General features: G+C 44.0%; 1 protein-coding gene across 4 annotated transcripts in view; it reads left to right on the top strand.

The window, feature by feature from the left end:
• LOC147154035 (receptor tyrosine-protein kinase erbB-4-like) overlaps positions 1-14,453 on the top strand; it is a 201,262-nt gene that overhangs the window by 169,076 nt on the left and 17,733 nt on the right. For 3 of the 4 annotated variants that reach the window (XR_015088049.1, XR_015088051.1, XR_015088050.1), the window contains exons 27-29: positions 16-155; positions 11,294-11,492; positions 11,800-11,979. The gene's annotated coding sequence lies outside the window, so the exon portion shown is untranslated. The remainder of the gene's footprint in view (positions 1-15; positions 156-11,293; positions 11,493-11,799; positions 11,980-14,453) is intronic. The other variant, XR_015088055.1, reaches the window with a different exon arrangement.

Raw genomic sequence — 14,453 nt, 5'->3', positions numbered from 1 at the left:
TTTGTTTAATGATAGACGCGGCGGAACTACGCTACGACAAAACTCACCTGGGTGAACTGAAGGAATGAGGAAATGAAAAGGAGTGTGTGGCTCAGAAAGAGGCCGGAGACAGAGCGGAGCTGGAGGTTCGCTCAGATAAACCTGCTCCCGACCAGGTAAGTTTCCCAGAGTCTCTTACTGCAGTAACTGACCGGGAGCTCCCTTCTTGAAAACGGAAAAGTCCGAGTTTGCCTCATTTCGGGGTTAGCAGCCTCCGAGTTGTCACTAAACCTGCTTTGTGAAATGGACCCCCCACGTTGAACACAAAAACCAAGTGCAGTGTGAAAAGGGTTTAAGTCCTTGGCAAGGTGAAATTAAGTGTGGCCAATGAAGCCTGGAAGTGGAAACTATTTCAACCTTGGTCTTGTGATTGTATTTTGTTACTCTTGTTGTCGTATTGTTCTGATCCACTGGCCCCAGTATAAGAAGAATTGTCATTGTCTCGTGCATGAAACGAGGAAGACCGAAGAAAGCGCTGTCATTTTGTGTTTGGAGGATTTAATTATCCCGTGAGTCTTTCAGAAAGCTAATGCAAGTTCATCAAGCGCTTCCTGCCCTGCTGCTCAGAATCACTTGCTTCATAATAACATCTCATAAGTCACCCTTGAGAACAGCATCCACTAAATCCTTAACATGTCGAGACGCCTGGAGACAAGCAGATGGTCCAAAGGAATTATATCATTTGTCAGCGAAAATGATGTTGAGCAAGATGACAGGCACCGTTGGAGAGGTTGAGGTGCAGTCCGCGATGATTTCTAATTAACTGCTACATTTTTTGCCTTATTCCTTAAAAGCAGCCGTACTGTCATTGTCATAAATCGACAAATGGTGATGCACGTCATTCATTTGATCCAACTTTTTGGGTTAAGTGAATAACCCAAAAAGTTGCATTAGTCCCTTTTTGACCCAGTTTGGGTTATTTTTTTACCCATCTGTTTTTCATGGTGTAAGTTCTCCAGAAATGGACATTTCTAAAAATGTGTGATTTAACGGGAAATGTTTTGCAAGGTCAAAAGTACTTTCAAGTGACAAAAAGGTTTGAGTGAAAATGGGGACTACTTAGCTATTGTAGCGACAAATAAAAATAAGTGATTTTTTTTATTTTATTAAAATGTATCTTTCAATTAAACATTTTACACATGGGCCTCCAAACATGAACTCAATGTTGTCATAACCAAATAAGTTAATAGCCAGAGCTCGGCATTTTACTAAAATTTCCTGGTCCGTATATCGCCTTCCGTCTGCAGCCGGAGTAGCCTTCCGCCGTCCGTCTACCCGCCATTTTGTCCGGCCGGACCAAATAGTAATCGCCTATAGGCCGGTCCACCTATATTAATCGACATTTCCGTCGAGACCAACTTCTTCCACTAGCACCTTCCCCCGCTGAATAATATCTGAAACTAAATCCTCAAAGACTCACCACGCCCGGACTAAATTAGTCTCCTTTTAGGACCCTGAAGCTGTAAAAAAAAAAAAACGCAAACCTCGCCACGGCCATTGAATCCTCACCGCGAAAATAGACGATTACATAGACGGAAAAACCGGGCTTCCGACTATCTCCGACTGTTCCCCCAAGTCCGTCCTCTTCTTGGCTGACAGAGACAACATGAATCAATGGAAAAACTTACTTTTAGAAAGAGCAAAAACAGTCTCTGACCTTGCTGGCATGGTATGTATGAGGAAAAAGAAGTCCTCTTTGGTTTCTTGCCCCTTGACGCATGCTCTGTGTCAAGAGGCAAGATACCAATTTGATTTGAGCAACGGGAGTGTTTCCCGCTCCCTACCTGCACCCACTTTGATGATTCGTGACGTTTGCCTGCAGAGGAAAGGGGGGGGGAAGGCTCAGTAAGCCGTAGCTCCTTTTATGTCCTGTGAAACTGGGTTTAAATGATCAGAAGCACCCAGGGCAACAATGAGGTCACCTCTGTGATGTATCAAGATGAGCGTGTGCATCAGCGTGCAATGCCGCCTTTTACCCACCTTATTCCCCTCTCGTGTCTTTGTCAATGTGTCAGCGTTTGTCACAGCAGCTCCCGCAGTATTGGAGTGCGCTTCTCACTCAGACGTGATGTCTGAGCCGGTGTTGACATGCAGGCAATGGAGTGCCACCACTGGGGGTCACTCTAATTAAACGCCGATGGAATGCGCGGCTGCTTCAGAACAACAAAATTGTTCCGGTTGCTTCCAATCAGCCGTCATATCCTGCTGTTTGGTCCATTCATTCCAACTTTGAGCTGTCTTTCAGTTTCCAAATCGTTTTCCGACTACGCATAAGCGGGGACGGGAGCCGGAACGTGACTAATGGTTGAGCCTGAAAAAATCAGGCTGGGCCTGAATATTTCTCTCATTGAGCACAATCCTCCAGTCCCGACACATCGTATATTCAAATAAAATGACAAACTGAATAATATGAAGTTCAGATCTTCCTTAGACAACCACGATTATGTCATTCCTAATACTCAATAATATTTTTTTAAAAAACACCACACACACACAATGAGACACACATTTAAAAATAATTTAATAATTTACTACAGATTTAAAAGCATTTTTTTTTTTTCATGAATGTCACTGGCTGGTCAGTCTGTCGATCTGGGTGGGCCTGTGCACACCCAGGCCCACCCATGGCTCCGCCCCTGCGCACAAGTAGGGATGAAAGAGTTTGTCAATAAACTGCGTTAAAATTTGATCGACCCTTTAAATTATTTGGTGAAGTCGTTGTAAGGTGTTGATTTTTAACTCAATGCAATCGCTGATATTGTCACGCGTGTCACACAACTACATTTTTGATGTGCAAAATAAGCATAGGGTTGTTGATTTTTTTTTTTTTTTTTTTTTTTTTTTAATTCAAAATTCAGACTTGTTGTTCCTGGTGCATTCCCATCTCTATTTTCAAGATATTTTACTTCTATACCGCAGGTTTTCATTTGCGTTGTGAGCACCCTTCCGAACTGTTCCCCAGTGCATAAGAGGACACATAAAAACAAACAAACAAAAAAACAACCCTTCTCACTCACATTCACACCCAAACAAAATTTGAGCCTCCAATTGACCATATTTTGGGGGGATGTGGTTGGAGGCAGGAGTATGTGCAAAAATAAATAAAGAAAGAAATAGCAGCACAAGCCCTGAGAAAACGTGCCGTCCCCACGCGGACACGTTCCATCAGAGATTTGATCCCAGATCTGCTGACTTTCAGACAGATGCTAACCGTTATTTTGCTGCTGCTACACTTTTTGGTTACATTACATCAGTATTGTGTTAATCGTGAGAATCATGATCAGTTTTGGTTGCTATTATTGTGGTGTGAAAATGTCACACTGATTCATTATCCACACCCGAGCGGATTTTCACTTTGAGCAGAAAGAAAGTGAGTGCTCCCTGTGATCCACGAGCTTGGTCAGGCGTCCTGGACAATGCTGAGCCTGGCCAAACTCTTTGTGGCGCTATCAAAGCCTCCTTGAACTCAGAGTGAAAATCAAGATTTTTGACGTGTTCCACCTGAGAGAATGAAGATGACACCAAAGTGTCCCATCCAATTACCAAATATTGCGGCTGGGATGGCGTTCATCTTGCCCAGGCAACTGTTGCACATGCCCGCAAAACCAATCTAAAGGGTGCGTACGGGGCAAACACAACACGCCAATATAGAACCCACAAAAGATTAATGGGCTTTTAATGAGGGTCTCGTGGGTGGACGTGTGTGCGTGTGACCCTCCCCTTATTACCACACAAGCGGCGAGTGACAGGGAGGTGACAACTCTCTGATCACACATCTGTATCGGCGGACCGTTTGAGAGTACCGCCGGATGGATGTCTGCATTTAGCTCTTTGTGCGGGCGCGTGCGCGCTGGTTGTCAAGTGCCCGTGCAGTCCAATCGCTCATGTGCCGTCGGCTCGCATGAACTGACGTGTAGCCAAAAGCAAAGAGACGTGAAGACAGAGCGGAAAGCATCACTATGCAGCACGTGTGGTGGCGCAGTTTGTCCTGACCCTGTCTGGGGGGCCTCTCCTCTCGGCTGATTCTAATGAGCTCCCCCGGGTGCGCGCTTGGGTGGCAGGCGTTCCGAAGAACCAGGAGGGGGCGGGGGAGGGAAGCTTTTCAAATCAATACACCCACGCACATTTGCATATACATCAGTACGCCGCTTACTCGGCCAGGAAGGTGTCGAAAATAATGTTAATAGCGTAAAATATGTGCAGGAGAAAACATGTCATTAGCCCCGTGTAGTCGATATGATGCTTCAGTATACAGCCAGAAAATCAATTCAGTACTGCAAAATAGTCCTTTATAAGCAGATACAAAGAAAAAAGGACACAAAGCCAACAGCACACAGCATCCTTGGGGACACGCGTAACAAAGCACCAACACAAACTCATGTGCACAAAGTGCGTATGAAATACGTATACTGCTTGGAAAGACATTAAATAGACAATATGTACAAAATGCGACGCATTTGGCCGTTACGGCTACCAAACGGCAGATGTTCAGGGATTCGGATTCACGGAGAACTAAGAGGTCTTGGCCACCAAATACTGATACTTTTAGGTCAATCCACTGAATTGGTGCCATTTGAGTCCCCAGGAAGTCAAATGTAAAAATGCATGATGATATGAACTGTAAAATGTGTTTGTAATTCAGCAGTGTCCTGCACATTGATCTGATTGTTAAAAAAAAAATCAAAAGATGAATTTAAATCTCCTTCAACATTGGAAAAATCGCATTTGTGCCTCATGACATGTTCCAATGACTGAATGTTACAGCTCCTCATCCAAATGTTTTTATTTCAGAAACATTGTTTAAATGGAAGTCAACCCCCCCAAAAATGTTTACAATATTATGTACGCATCTCCACTAGTCTTAAAACGCGGCATTTTGGTAAATATTGCGTTTGTGGGGTAGGAGTTAAGCAGCAAAAAGCACCCGTTTTCAGCCATCTCAAGGTGCGGCCATTTTGCTACTTTCTGTCGACTGAAACTGACATCACGGTTGCTCAGGGAACGACCAATCAATTTTCTGAAGATGAATATTATTGACAAGATTTTGGGGGGGGTTGTTGACTCCTCCTTTCAATTCTCACTTTAGTGATAGCCCTGGTGTTTTACTCAGTCCTGATCCCTTAACACAGGGGTCTTGAATCCTGTTCCTCCAGGGCCACTGTCCTGCCTGTTTTCCATCTCTCCCTGGAGGTGCAACACACCTGATTCAAATGATCAGATAACCAGCAAGGTCTGCAGAAGCGTAATAACGATCCTGATCATTTCAATCAGGTGTGTTGCACCTGTAGGGAGAGATGGAAAACAGGCAGGACAGCGGCCCACAAGGAACAGGATTGAAGACACGTTAGTCTCTCAAAAGTTTCGAAAATTCCACAATTCACATGGTCCGCAAGAAGTTGCATCGTTCGGATCCTCTGCAGTCCACTGGAAAGCCAAAAGGCGAGGCTAGGCAGTTTTATCTCAATAGCACATTTCAGACACAAGGCAACTAAATGCGCTTCACGCAACCAAAAGCATAACATGTAAAAGCATTTACAAACAAACAAACATTCAAAGGCATTGAAAAAGGATCGAAAGTAGCTTCCAATAGAACATACATTGACAACATTTAAACGCTTTTACAAACAAAAAATGTAAAGACATTTAAAAGCAAATTAAAGGAATATCAAGTTGATTTCTAAAATTACTGACGGTGAAATCGATTTTAAATGCTCTCAAACGCCTTAAAGGTATGGGAAAAAAAAGCATATTTACACTTGGGGCTGACTTGACTTCTGTTGTTTGCTTCTTCCATTTGCGTGCAACATAACTGGGGAATGCCGCTTCACCATGTTTGCTTTGAAACCTGGGCTCCACTAATTGACCCAGGTGCATAGACCTCTAAAATCTAGTCTACAGCTGACTGGGAGCCAGTGTAAAGCCTTTTCAAAGTTTTTTTTTTTTTTCATGAGATGCCTTTCATGAGTTTTCAACTATGACTAAATGGGTTAAAATCTCAGCACCGTCTTCAGACCTAAATTATTTGCTTGTTAGTTACTTTTTAAAATGCTATTTTTTGGGGGCTGGGGGGAGTCACTGTAGTGCGCTTAGTATCGGCACTCGATTAGTCTTAATGCTAAGTGGCTATATTTGATGTATTTACTCATTGTGTCCTAAAGAGTTGCCTGGAATAAAAAGAATGACAATTTTCTTTTATTTTAAGAGTCACGCCAATCAAATGTCACGATTCTGTGGAATGGCCCTGAAATGACTTTTGTTTAAACTGAAGAATGGACGTGTTGTATACGGTGTGCCTTTTAGCCTCAAACTTCTATGCAATTATTTACACGTTTGGGCTTCGCAGGTGCCACCGAACCCTTACGTGACATTACAATTTAATTTCCTTCATTGCTAACAAAGGTGAATCAGCGAGCAATTTGATGGAGTATTGTGTCTGCCAGACGAGCTCATTAATGTGTCACAATTCATTATCAGAGCCTTGTCTTCTCCTCGTCGGAGTGCTAATGGGAATATCAATCATACGCTTCCCCTCCACAACCACCCCCACACATGTTTGCGGCTAACAAATAGATTCCTCTTGTAACATATCCTGTATACTGTACATCAGTCTTGTGGTATCACACCTCTTTAAACAATTGAATCCATCATAGAGATACGTTTAAAACTTAGTGACCATTTCGCCTGTGAATGGGCGGTTCAAATAGCAGATCATACGGACTGCAGGATTGTCGTCTGCAAGCGGAAAATTCTGCTGAAAGCTTTTTCCCCATGAGTGACTTCTCTGCTTTTCGTCATTCCATCCGATGCATTTTCCTCCCCTTTTTTCCCAACTTGATAAAGAGCCCAACGCGAGGAAGCTTCATCGACTCAGACAGCTCGGTTGCATCCGTCGCGTCCCGGGTATCCTGCGCACACATTGTCTGTAATTTCATTTTTGTGCATAAATATGTGTTTCTTGTCAGGTGTGTGTCCGCAAAAAGAGGAACAGGCACACAGACAGCTCTGACAAGCAATTACAAATCAGCGGGTTGGAGGGAGGGACTCGAAATGAGCTCTGGTCTGAAGATTGAAAGACTCCAGAGGGTAAATGGCCAAAGAGGGGAACTCTCGAGACAACCACAGGCTTCACTTGAGTCCAGCAATTGTTTTGAAAGACAAGGGACAAGTGCTCGTGTCACTTCTGAAAGGCAGATGACAAGGGTTTTCAGTGGAAAAGAACATTTGATACCGATAAACACAACAATCCTATTTTGGATTATGATTGAGTCAAATTCACTCAGGAGCCTAAGTTAAGAGGCCAGAATGTGTTCAGGCTGTGGGTTTCAAATTCTGTCCTTCATGCAGCATCCTGGACACAATGTGGATAGGCTTGGGAGGTCTTTCTTGAGCTTTCATGGGTTTTTTTTTTTTTTTTGGGGGGGGGGGGGGGGGGTTGACGGCCACGTCTCAAAGAGAGTTTCATCAACTACCACTCTATGTCCATAAGGTGAATTAGACTATGCTGTGTTGTATAAATGAGCATCAAGAATTGTGGTACAATGTGTCGTTGAGTGCTCCCCAACTTTTATTTAGCCATGGCACTCATTTTACATGAGAAAAATCTCATGGCACACCACCAAAGAAAAGTACATACACTGAACTAATGACCATCTTGTGTCTGTTTACTCACAAATTGATTTTCTCAGTTCGTGGGCTTGTCGAATTAAATACAAAACTGAGATACTCAGTCATGCCAGAGGCTATGTTGACACTGCAGGTCAAATCCAATTTTTGGCCCATATGTTACATGTATCCGATTTTTTTCATGTCCGTGTGAAAAGTACAATTCCATCCATCCATCCTCGATACCGCTTCTCCTCACAAGGGCCGCGGGGCGTGCTGGAGCCTACCCCAGCTGTCTTCGGGCAGTAGGCGGGGCACACACTGAATTGGTTTGCCAGCCAATCGCAGGGCACACAGAGACAAACATCCGCACTCACAATCACACCTCGGGGCAATTTAGAGAGTCCAATCAACTTACCGTGCATGTGTTTGGTATGTGGGAGGAAACCGGAGTACCCGGATAAAACCCACGCAGGCACGGGGAGAACATGCAAACTCCACACAGGGAGGCCGGAGCCGGGATCGAACCCACGACCTCCGAACAATGAGGCGGACGTGCTAACCAGTCGACCACCGTGCCGCCAAAGTACAATTCCATTTTTTAAAAATCCAACCCAAGTCTCTTTTGTATGTGGATGTACTTTAAATTGTACATGTGTCTGACGCGACCACCATCTGGACACTCGGGTCACATTCAGCCAATGTCATCAAAAGGCAGCAATCGTCACAATTGTTCGACAAACCAGACAGGCACAAAAAGCAAAGAAGGACAAAGGGGCAGAAAACAGCGGCCAAAAAAAAGATGACGTGAAATTATTCGATTAAGAAAATGTTGCAGAAAATCCTTCGAATTGCCACAAATGCATCAGGACTGAGGCCGTATTTTCTTCCATAAAAAAACTGTGCCACATGTTGTGCACATACGTGTCACTTCCTGGACGCATTCTGTTCACAGTAGAAGTCATATTTGTTTGTGTACTGTGAACTACTGAGTAGTAGTACATTCAAAAACCTGATTTTAAAAAAAAATCATTATACCCTGCAATGTGAACGTAGCCTTTTCTGTTTGAATTGCAAATCATGCATGGACAGGTTTATGTTACCTTGTGCCACATAACGGAAGAGTATTGAATAAAAAGTGTCATTTTCTGACAAATAATGCGAAATTGGATATTTTCGCGTGGCACCCCTGATAATCTCTCATCACGGCACCCAGGTTGGGAAGCACATTTCTAAAGCGTCTGATTTGCCATTACATTGGAGGTGTTTTCATTTTATAGCTCTTGCTAACTCTGCCCATCTGCTTTTTTAAGCAGATGGAGCATCATATTGTGGAGTCTTGGACAGAGTGGTTGATTTAGTATCAATTATGAGTCGTTTGGCATTGGTTTGGGCTTTGGCTAGCTATCAATGTTAGTAGTAGTGTCTGGCATGGAATACATTACACCACTCTGCAAAGTATATCATGTAAAAGCCTTGAGGCAGTCATTTTCTCAGGTACGCGCACAGGAACGTGGCATTTCCCAAAGGCTGCAATTGCCGCAGTCAAACTGTCTTTAAAGATGATTTCACTTCAGCAATTTGATGAAGGTGCTCAAATTCTGTTGGTGGCGTGTGGTTCGGGCTGTCTCATGGGACATCATGTCTACAGGTGAAATGAATACTGTATACAATGTCACAAAAGAAGTTGTAAAATAAAACAGTCAACAAGTGTCAATTTGGGGACAGTGTCCCCCCAGGATGCTAACTTTCTTTGTAGTTTGTATTTTTTTGTGGCTGCTAAATTGATTTGATTGATTGAGTTTCTCTTGATATTTTTGGCATTGTGTATATTGTACTTTGAGATATACCAGAAGGGCATCTAGAAGATAGAAAGGAAAAGTGAGGCTAGCTTTGGGCTTTGCTAACTTCGGTCCGAAAGGGGTCATACTATATAGGCTCCAAGTCAGATTATCTTTATGTACCCCACCTTATTTCCTGTTCCTGGCAGTTCTCTGCCCAGGGGCTTCATGACATTAGCACCTAGTTTGCCATTCAAACATCTTTTTCATTGGCCCATAGTTTGATCAATGAAATCTGCCTGGCAACAAGTGGCCATGGAAATGAGTTGCTTAACCAGAGGACAGAATCCACCACCCTTCAAACCTACTTTACAAAATTCTTGGTCCACCGCTAATTCAGCACATCATGTTTGATTTCATTGTATTTCTTTGTTTGTTTCTTTAAACGTTTGTAGACGTATTATTATTGTAATAATTATTTTGTCCTTTGATTCATGTTCAATTTATTTTGAATGTACTGTTCAAAATTGTATTTTTTTTTTCCTAATAGTCTATGAATAAAGCCTTGTGTTGATTAAGGATCAGAATCACCTTTATTGGCCAAGTATGTAAAACACACAAGAAATGTGTCTCTGGTAGTATGCTACACAGTAACAAGCAACTACAATCAACAAAGACATGACATGCCATATAAATATCGAAAGTCTTTCTCTAATGTAAGGGTGCCATTTTTCAGTCGTAGCACCCAATGACAGCTGTGCAACAATGTGGAGAGTCATAAGAGCAAAGATAAAGTGACCAGTGGTGCCGTATTTACGATTCTATGATGGTTGTGTAGATGAGGCAGATAATCGTTGCACCATTTTGAAGTGACCAGTCGCAGTACATGTAATGCAACTTTGGGTGTGCAATTATGGAAAAAGTCCTTAAGCTCTTTAAAGTGCCTAGTGCTGTTTGATATTGATCAACGACAGTTGTTCAAGTATGTAGAGAGCTGAAGCTCCAATGATCCGTGCGGTAATACTGTCCCCCAGGGGTGTGCAGAATTGGCAAACATTTGCAAAGTGCCACTATAGAGTTTCAGGCAACTGTTTAGGGAGTTAATGGCGAGGGGGAAGAAGCTGTTTGAATGTCTACCTGAGGGGAGGAGATGGAAGAGGCGGTGTTCAGATTGTGGGGGGGTCCAGGAAAATTTTATGTGCCCTTGTCTTGGTTCTTGAAGTGTGCAAGACTTCAAGAGTGGGGATACTGATGATTTTTTTCCGCAGTCCTAACTGTCCGGTGCAGTCGGATTTTGTCCTTTTTTGTGGCGGTGCCAAACCAGACTGTGATGGGGTAATACAGGACTGATCCGATGACTGCTGCGTAGAACTGTTTCAACAGCTCTTGTGGCAGGCCGTGCTTCCTCAGCCGCCGCAGGGAGTACATCCCCTCCTGGACGGAGTTGATGCTGGCCTCCCAGTTCAGGTCCTGAGAGACTGTGATTGCCAGGAACGCGAAGGTCTCGACAAAGGTTGACAAAGGGCAGTTGGACAATGTGAGGGGCAGCTATGGCGAAGGATGTTTCCTGAAGTCCGCAATCATCTCTACAGTCTTGAGCGTGTTGAGCTCCGGGTTATGTTGGCTGCACCAGAGCGCCAGCTGCTCCACTTCCCGTCGGTACGCAGTCTCATCTCGGTTTTTGATGGGTCCGGTGACCATGGTGTCGTCTGCTAACTTGAGGAGTTTGACAGCTGGGTGCGTTGAGGTGCAGTCGTTGGTGTAGAGGCGAGAAGAGCAGTGGAGAGAGGATGCATCCTTGAGGAGCCCCAGTGCTGATGTTCCGTGTTGATGATGATGTCCCCCCAGCCTCACCTGTTGTGTCCTGCCAGTCAGGAAGCCGTGGCAGGAGACACACTGAGCTGGGGATGCTTGGAGGAGAGGAGTTCCGGGAGTTCCAGGACGGATGGTACCGAACGCAGAGCTGAAGTCAACAAACAGCCTCCTCGCGTAGGTCCCTCTGCCGTCGAGGTGCTCCAGGATGTAGCGCAGCCCCATGTTGACCGCGTCATCCACCGACCTGTTTGCCCGGTAGGTAAACTGCAGGGGGTCCAGTGACGTGAGGCCACCTTGACGAAACTTTCACAGTCTCACTCCACAAAGTGTCATCCTCATTGGAGATAGTGGGCAGGGAAGTTTTACAAGAACAATTCATGTGAACCGTTGTTTGAATGGATGAGTTCTTCAACATTTTTCAATTGTCATCTTTTGTCTGCATGGCTCACTAGTATGACTCCGCTGTGACTGCCTCAAATGATTATCTGTAAATGGAAACCTTATCCCCTCACGAACGGTGAAGTATGTCTGGATGTGCTTCCCCCTCTGTCTTCTCTGATAGCCACGTGGGCGGCTCACTTCAACACTGCTTCCCTACATCCTCCCTCCAGATGTGCGCCGAGCGCTTTACAGGTCCTATACTCGACCCCTCCGAGAAAGGGTGCAGGCCTTCATCCTCCTCCGCGCTGAGCTGAAACCCAGCCAAGTTCAGTGAGGCGGCCGCGACCAGCCCTACGCAAATGTTTGTACATCAGTTAAAAGACCGCTTCATGCTCCACTAATTCAAATTTGATTCTTTAGTTCAGCTAATTGGTAGAAGCAGATACAGAATTGGAAATGGGATTTGCAGGGGTGGGAAGTCTACTTGAAGTGTCTCTTTTTTTTTTCTTTACACTGCCAGTTTTCTTACTATATAGTCGAGGCTAAAAAGTTGTCCTTGACTGGCTGTCTTGCCGCGAAACGCAGTCCGTGACAGGGTGTGGTCGTCACCTGCTGAAACTTAATCGTTGACAGGGAAATCGGACGTATTTCCACCAAATTCCCGATGGCCACCCCTCCCCTGCCTACCACATTGTCAAGTCCAGTCAAATTCATTTACAGTATTTATCCCTTTAAAGAGGAAGTCTACCCAGTCATATTTATTTCCAGAATATGTTCTATGCAGGCCCACTAGTTGAACACGGCATTCTGGCATTCCGATTAATATTGCATTTGTGGAATAAGAATGGCCAACTCAGGGGGCGGCCATTTTGTCACTTCTGTCGTCTGAAGATGACATTGAACTTTTTCGGGGCTCAAATAACGACCAATACCGGTTCACCTGTTTTCTGATTGGTCATTGGAGTTCTCATATTCCTCAAACGCAATATTAATCAGCCGTGTTTCGACTAGTGGACAACTTTGCATATTTGATCTTAAGTCTGCCAGCACTCTCCCTCCGGCGCTCCGGATGACGTCAATGTTGAATGTATGTGACCTCTTTTTAACGGACATCTACAGTAAATAACTCAGAGGGTTGGGCTACAAAACGAAATTGAATTTTTTGGCATCAAATCGACTCGCTGTGTTTGGAGGATAGACGATGACATGGACAGAAAAAATGGGGACGGAATGCCCAGCTCCCACCGTCAGTATTGTGGCAAAATGTGTTTTGCTTTGAATATATGAATATGGTTACTGCTTTCGAAGTGGTCCAAAACCGCACCACTTTCCAGAGTCCTTCCTTAAAGCACTATTTCATTTGTGCAGTTTTCACTTTATTGGGAGCCATATTAGGGGCCGATATACAGTACAGAAAATACAAATAAAAAAACAATCAATTGACTAGACTGACAAGGCAACGCATAGAGGCTTAAATCTGACCAAAAAAAAATCTACATAGACATTCTGGAAGCAATGCAGCCAAGAGAAATGCTACAAAATGAGGAGAATAGACTGTTGAGAATACATGAATACAATTACATGGATCAAATATTAGAATTTCGGTTATAAATGTAGTCCAGTGCTTATGATAGTGTTTAAGCTGCCCTTGGCCATGCACTTCTGGTCTACACAGCCACACAGCCGTGACACTACAGAGTAGAAATGGGGACAGAATAGAAAATCACATGTTAAACTGGGATAACGTACTATAATTCACCTAAGAAAAGGAATGTATTTTTCTTTTGTACATTTCAGCTGCCCACGGGCAGCATAACAACGCCTGAGCCGAGAGTGAATAAGTGTGACAAAAGTAGCAAGATAAATGAAGGATAAGGTCTGCTCTCACACTCTTTCTCTCTTCAAGTCCTCTTTCTAGACAAGACTATATATTTTATTGAGTTTCAAAATAATTGAACATAAGCTCTGCCTGTCAGTCGCTTCTGAGGGTTATGAACCTGCAAAAAAAAAATCATAATGATGACTTGCCTTCTCTGGTCTTGTTGTAGATGCAGAAATATGTTATATATATATAATTGTTGCCTTGAAAACACCCAAATGTGATCGTATGTTTCAAAAAGACGTCACTTACCATTGATGAATAATAGTCATCAGAACGCCAGCAATGATGTCTGTTCCGGATCAATCGGAACCTCAAATACACTCGGGACACATCAACAATTGTTGACGTATACCTAAAAGTCCACATTGGAATTAGAATATTTGCCATTGCACAGTCGACCACGAAAACGGGCTTGTGTCGGACGAACCCCATTAAATACATTTCCGCTCCCAGCATGGCAACTTTCTGTGTGCCATGCTGCATGCTTGCAAAGGGAAGTGAGTGAGGGGCGCAACAGATGGTGTGTCACATTTGTGTCCCCTGTGCCCACTCAGTGACCAGTGTTAGGCAGCTTCTCCTGGCCCACAAACTATGAGGCAGAACTGATGAGCAGGATCTTGCTGCCAACAGGATCTCCAGAATACAAAGAATTCAACATTTGCTGCACCATTTCTCTTCCCGCACAGTTCAGTTCAAGCCCGAAGCTGCCAACAATCGCATCCCTTGCGTTGGAAATCTCCAAAAACAAGTCACTGGCCCGAGAAATTGAACCTGAATTTGTGGCACCCAAATAAATCCACTAAAAGAATACATGACATGGTCCTTGGCGCTAGGGTGCCAAACACCATTCTGCGCCCATTCGACAGCGGAAGGATGTTTGCTGGCACTTAAAATAGCATTAAAGGTCAGGGTGCAAACATTGAAAACTTTTCTCTAGCCCTCCAGAGCCCCTT

Source organism: Filicampus tigris, chromosome 1 (genome assembly GCF_054856515.1).
Source record: "Filicampus tigris isolate MCC_2025a chromosome 1, RoL_Ftig_1.0, whole genome shotgun sequence".
NCBI lineage: Eukaryota > Metazoa > Chordata > Actinopteri > Syngnathiformes > Syngnathidae > Filicampus > Filicampus tigris.
The sequence above is the reverse complement of the archived record's forward strand: the minus strand, read 5'-3'. Positions and strand labels throughout refer to the sequence as shown.